This window comes from Asparagus officinalis, chromosome 4 (genome assembly GCF_001876935.1).
Source record: "Asparagus officinalis chromosome 4, Aspof.V1, whole genome shotgun sequence".
Classification (NCBI taxonomy): domain Eukaryota; kingdom Viridiplantae; phylum Streptophyta; class Magnoliopsida; order Asparagales; family Asparagaceae; genus Asparagus; species Asparagus officinalis.
This window is the reverse complement of record NC_033797.1, coordinates 128,161,570-128,168,257: the sequence shown is the minus strand read 5'-3', so window position 1 is coordinate 128,168,257 and position 6,688 is coordinate 128,161,570.

Sequence of the window (6,688 nt, the reverse complement as noted above, 5' to 3'; positions counted from 1 at the left end):
ACTCGTCAAACTCGAATGTTTGTTTGACTCACCAACACGGGTCAAGCTTGCTTGTTTGTTTGACTCGCCAGCACAAGTCAAGCTCGCCTGGATGTTGAGCCCACCTGCACGAGTCAACCCCGCCAAATTGCTTGACTCGCCTGCACAAGTCAAGCTCGCCTGATTGTTTGACTCACCAATGTTAGGAATCTTGACCCCAAGATTAGTTTGTTTTGATGATAACAAATATTATATATTGTGTGTATTATGTGCTAATATTTATTTTGTAGTATCAGAGCTATATCAACAATTATATTCAAAGAGATACTCAAGATATAGATGAGTTCAAGGCAAAATGAAGCAAAAAAGAAGATGTACTTTATTGTCAAAATGTAATTTTACATTTTCTTTGCTTAGAAATTTGTATAAGCCTTGATCACTCACACACATGCACACACATAGTGTTAGAAGATACTAACACATGCTTAATATGTTGGTTAACAATAGAAATCTCCTATGTTAGCCATTAGAGCTTATAGATATTAAGTGAGTCTTAAAACATTTTATTTATACCCCTTAGCATTTCAAATCTAAAAAAACTCAAAAGACTAAAGTTGTAGGTCTCTTTAAGAGCTTTCCAAAAAATTTTAAATTAGCTTATTCTGATGTCGGATGAGAAAGTTACAGCCAAAATACTAAAAAGAAAATTTTAGAATTTGTGAGTTTACAGTGTAGTCGACTATTATGCCTTGTAGTCGACTACTAAGTAATTTTCTGACTTCACAGAGTATGTTTAGACTCAGTGTAGTTGACTACTATGACTTGTAGTCGGCTACAGATATAGTTTTTTTAGATTTCAGGTTTTGAATAAGTGACTGTTTATAGCCATTTTGTGGACGTTAATTGAGTTTAAAATTATGTCATTTCAGATGCTATAAATATGTTTAAACATCAGAAAATAAGTATCAAGTTTTGCACTTGTAAGATTCACATATTGTGCAAATTAACTCTCTAAACTTTCAGTTTTTTCAATCTGCTTTTTCCATAAAAGAGAGTTTCTGATATTGCCTTTGTTCCTATCATTCTTAGAGCTTGTTTAGGTAATATCCTATCATTCTTAGAGCTTGTTTAGGTAATATTCAGAGAGTTAAAAAGATTGATAAGCCACTGTTACACGTTCACATCCACATCAAGGCTTATAGGTATTCAGAGAGTTAAAAAGATTGATAAGCCACTGTTACACGTTCACATCCACATCAAGGCTTATAGGATTAGACTTGTACATTGCTTCAAAAGGTTCTCTCGGTTTATGAGAGGGATTGATCTCTTGATCTAGAGGTCGGTTTACAATTAGCATGGTGTTGTCAATTGGGCTGTTAATTTGCATGGTCTTGCAAATTGGTCAAATTTACTTTTGATTTTGTAAGATTTCAAAATCATAGTGGAAACTCTCAAGCGGGATTTGCTTGGGGACTGGATGTACACCGGGGAGGTGGAACCAAAATACATACTTGTGTTTGTAATGTTCACTTTCTGAGATTGTCATTTTTTCTTTACAATTTATAATCTATTTTGTAAACTCGCCCTCTAGTGTTTAAATGTAAAGCTTCCGCAGATTTTTATAAGAGCACACTCTATTCTTAAGGGTCACGATCCTACACTTGATATACATAAGCAAAATCAGACCCTACAGCCAGCACGAGTCAAGCTTGCTTGAATGCTTCGCTCGCCAGCACGAGTCAAGCTCGCCTGCAGGATGTTCACCCGCACGAACTGAGCTTGTCGGACAGGATTAAGCACGCCAAAATGCTTAAGGGACCTATCAGCCGACCTCGCCTATAGCAAAGATCGCCTACAAGCTCGCATGAGCATTCAGAGAACATCCAAGCTCGCCTACAAGCCCGCCAGCCTCACCTGAGCGGTGCAAACTGCTGCTTGCTTGTGGGAGTGGGCATTCCCGCTTCCCTCGTTTTTGGGGTGATGAAGCATGACTCTCATCACCCCTAAGTGGTCACATCACACAGCTATAGAGGAGGGCATGATGCTTCTCACCTAAGTGGTCACATCCCACAGCTAGAGGAGGACATGATGCTTCTCACCTATTAGTGGTCACATCCCACAAGTTAAGGGGGAATCATGCTTTCCCTTGCCTATTTAAAGACCTTTTTTGCCAACGTGAAAGAGGTCTTGCTCCGGGCTGGTGTTAAGGTTCTTCAAGCAGAGACTTCCATTAGCTTGCTTGGTTGAACATTCTTGGCTATAATCTTGGATTGTTGAAGTAGACTCAATCTGAACTCTCAAATCCGAGACCCATTAGCTCTCTGCAAACTCTTGAATTGTAGCCCCCTCTAAGCTTTCGGCATTGATTCCCATCAAGCTCGGGTATAATAGAACTCAATCACACAAGGGCTCCTACTACATACTGAAGCTCAATCGCAATTTCGATCGGATCGTCCAAGGGAAGCAAACTTGATGCAAGCATTCGAGGGAGGCGTCCTATCGCTACCGAAGAATCCACGTTAAACAAGAAGAGTATTCTCTTCGCTTATGTTGTAATCTTGTTTATTCTTAATTTGTAATAAACAATTTAATTAATACAAATCTCCATCGAGGGTTGACCACGGTAGCCCGGTCTGAGGACGGTGCCTCAAGGGTTGAGCATGATGGCTCGGTGGTGAGGAAAGTGCCTCAATTGTTGAGCATTGTGGCTCAGAGGAGGACGGTGCCTCAGTATTAACAATGTTTTCTCTATTTTTTTAATCGACTGGTGCCGGATGAACACGCAAATTTTTATTTGGCTGGATGGGAAATGGGTGATGATGGATCTTGTTCAGTCTGGTGGAGGAATAACGCGGCGAGGGAGAAAAATCACCTTGCGGAGATGGAATTAATGGAATCTTTTTGTTGAGGATGAAGAGGAGAAGATGACGGGCAGCTCTGCTCTTTTATTTTTGGCAGAGGGATTTTTTTTGGCGTCCCCCATTTGATGATGGAGTTGGGGTACATATAAAGGGTGGAGATAAATTGAATTGGTTTGTGATTTAAGTTCACACATCTTATCTTCTGGATCTCATCTCTTTGATGCCTTGCTCTAGTAGCAGTGCCTTTTGCTTGAGAAGAGGTGATAAATTTTTTTTTTCTTGAATTGAGCCTTAAACAAGATGACCCTTAGTAATTCGTTTGCTTCACGTTTGTTAATATCAAACTTTACCCAGCCAAATTCAATCCTCGCCCTTCTTTAACAGGGCTAGTTTGCTTGATGATAAGATAGGCTTTGATAACATTTATATAGTCCTATTCATTTTAATTAGTTTTTTTTGTTTGCTGGAGATTAAACACAATAGACTACGTTAGCTCTCGTTTGAGTTTATTCACATCGCATGCATTATCTCACTAGAAAAATATGACGTGATTAAATTATTTGTCCACATAGAGTAGACCTTTTTTTAGCGGGATTAAAATCGAATAATCAATCTTTAATTATCACTTTTCCATAGAATTTTCAGAACACGAGTGAATCAGTACAAATCAAATGATGATACGCTTTTGACATTTTTTTTTCTTTTTTTTCTTTTTTAATAAGATTAGCTTCAACGTTGACGTTGCTTAGAAAGACGAAGCTGATAGGTTTCCTCATGGTTTAAGGTGTTTCGCTGGGTCAGAGTGAAAACGCCTTTCGTCTTGGTCCTTCGAGAGCGTCCGAATGAGGACGCCTTTCATCTCAGGCTTTTGAGAGAAAGCCCGGGAGAGGGCGCCTTTTCTCTCGGATTCCTTGAGAAGGTCCGAGTGAGAGCGTTTGTCACCTCAAATCACGAAGTGCTTTAAGGAGGGGGAGCTGGTACTCATGGGACCTCGGTCAGGTTAATGTCTCAAGTTGTAGTCGGCTAATCGAGACACATGTCATTCTCCTGAGAGTAGTTTACACTTAACAATTTCTGTGACATAACAACACCGCTACGATAAAAGGATTCGGAAGGTACTGTGGAGATCGAGGAGTTACATGAGGAGATAATTTGATGTGAATTCGGTTCACGAGTGATTCACCAGGGTTCCCCCGGGCATAAAACTCGGGCTTGGATGGGAAAGGAATTGACATGAATTCAATTAATAAACCATGTATATATATATGATTCTTTGAAATTCTTAACTTGCAACAGAGATGCTGAATTAGGGAGGTATGACCGTGCTTAGCACAGGATAAATTACAAGTTGGATTTTGTATTAACTTCACATACATCTGACTCAAAAATTAAAAGAAAAAGAGAAGACATGGATCCCCATCCCATCATTTGGAACAAAATCCTATTATCCTAGATAGAAAATCATACTGAGAGAAAAGAGATGCAATCTATATTATAGACATTTTGAAATTAGTTATTGTCGACATTTATTGATGGTGAAAAAGATGTCATGGTAAACTTCTATCTTGTATGATTTTCAATAGACAGCACTCTGTATGATCTTCTCCCCATTCTCATGATAGATTGGAGCGTCATAGGAATTACCGCAGGCCCAACCAATAGATCGAATTAGGCCTGAAGTCAAAGTCGCAATCCACAGGTCATAGCCCTACAAACCGGAGCCCGGAGCCCGGACCCGGGCCCGACCGGGCCGGGTTCCGGGCCGGCCCGGGTTTTTTCTTTTTTTTTTAAATTTTTTTTTCAAATTTTTAAATTTTATTTAAGTTTTAAATTATAAAAAAAGACAAAAAAATAATAAAAAAATAATACTTTTATTAATCACTTAAAATGACATAAATTACAAATAAAAAATTATAAAAATAAATTCTTTATTAATAATTAATAAATCATTTACAAATTACAAGTATAAATATATTTTGGAATTCATCGCATCACAATAGATAAGTACATCCCACCTAGGTTTTTTTAATTTCTTTTCTTTTTTTTTGATAAAAAATGCTAAAAATTAGTTTAATATTATTATATTTTATATAATTATGTATTAGTATATACTTATAAATTATTATGTAACTATATATTATATATACATATATTATATGTAAATATATTGTATATATTTATAAGTTATAATTTAAGAGAGAGAATCGCATAAGTAGCCGTTGCCCGTTGGGCCAATGGGGAAGAAGTAGCCGTTGTAATATACTATACTTATATATACTTATATACTAAGAGAGAGAGTATACACACACACATAATAAAAGAGTATACTTCATATGAATAGGGAGTATACATATATAAGAGAGATTTATACTTAATATACATATATAACTAAGAGAGAGAGTATATATATATATATATATTATATATAATATATAATATATATTTATATATATAATATATATTATATATATAATATAAATATAATATATATATATATATATATAATATATATATATATATATAATATATAATATATATATATAATACACACATATAATATAAACATATATAAGAGAGGTATCTAATATATAGCTAATATTAAGAAGAAGAGTAATACATATATAAGAAGCAGAGACGTAATAACTTATATATACATATATATCAAGAGAGAGAGTATATAATAATACATAAATACATATAGCATATATAAAAGAGAGTATATCTAATATATATATATAATATATATAATATAATTATATAATATAATATATATATATATATATATATATATATATATATAATATATATATATATATAATATAGTATATAATATATAATATGATAAATATATATAAATATATATACTTATAAAGAGAAAGATATACTTATAATATACTTATACATATATATACTTAATACTAAGAGAGAGTAATAATAAATACATAACAATATGACATATTATACATATATAGAAAATAATATTATATAAAGAGAGTATACATAATAATAAGAGAGAGTATAAACTTATATATACCATATATACTAAGAGAGAGTATATATATACATACAATGCATACATTATAACATATATAAGAGAGAGTATCTTAATATAATACTTAAATAAGAGAAAAGTAATACTTATATATACTATATACATATATATACTTACATAAAGAGAGAGTATAACTTATATATACTTATACACAAGAGAAGAGTATAGTATATACACACATATGACATATTATATAACATATATAGAAAATGTATATATACATATATAAAAAATATATTATATATACAATATATATAATAGCATATTATATGATAATTTTATATATACATATATAATATAATACATAAAAATAAAAAATAAAAAAATAAAATATAAAAAATAAAAAAACACTATTCCCGGGCCGGGCAGCAAAGAGCCGGCCGGGCCCAAGGCCACGGAGCCCGGAGACATTGCCGCGGGTTTCCGGTCAGCCAGAGCACAGTGGGCCCACGGCCCGGCGGTTTTAGCCGGCCGGCGAACCGGCGGCCAGCGGGCTGTTTTGGACAGCGCCTACGCCCAACAGCCACAGTCAACAATAAACATCAATTTGGCATTGCCTTATACAGAAAAAAATAATCAAATTCGTACATTTAGTAGTAAGAAAAATAACCAGATTATTATTTTCAATATTCATAATATCGCAAGTGAAAGAGGAAATATCATATTGAAATATATATATATATATATATCGTACTAAAAATGCACATTTGGTAATAGCTCCAAATTGACCTTTATCATCTAAACAAAAAACTGCTCTCCGTTAGGTCTCCTCCTTGGCAAATGCAGAAAAATATAA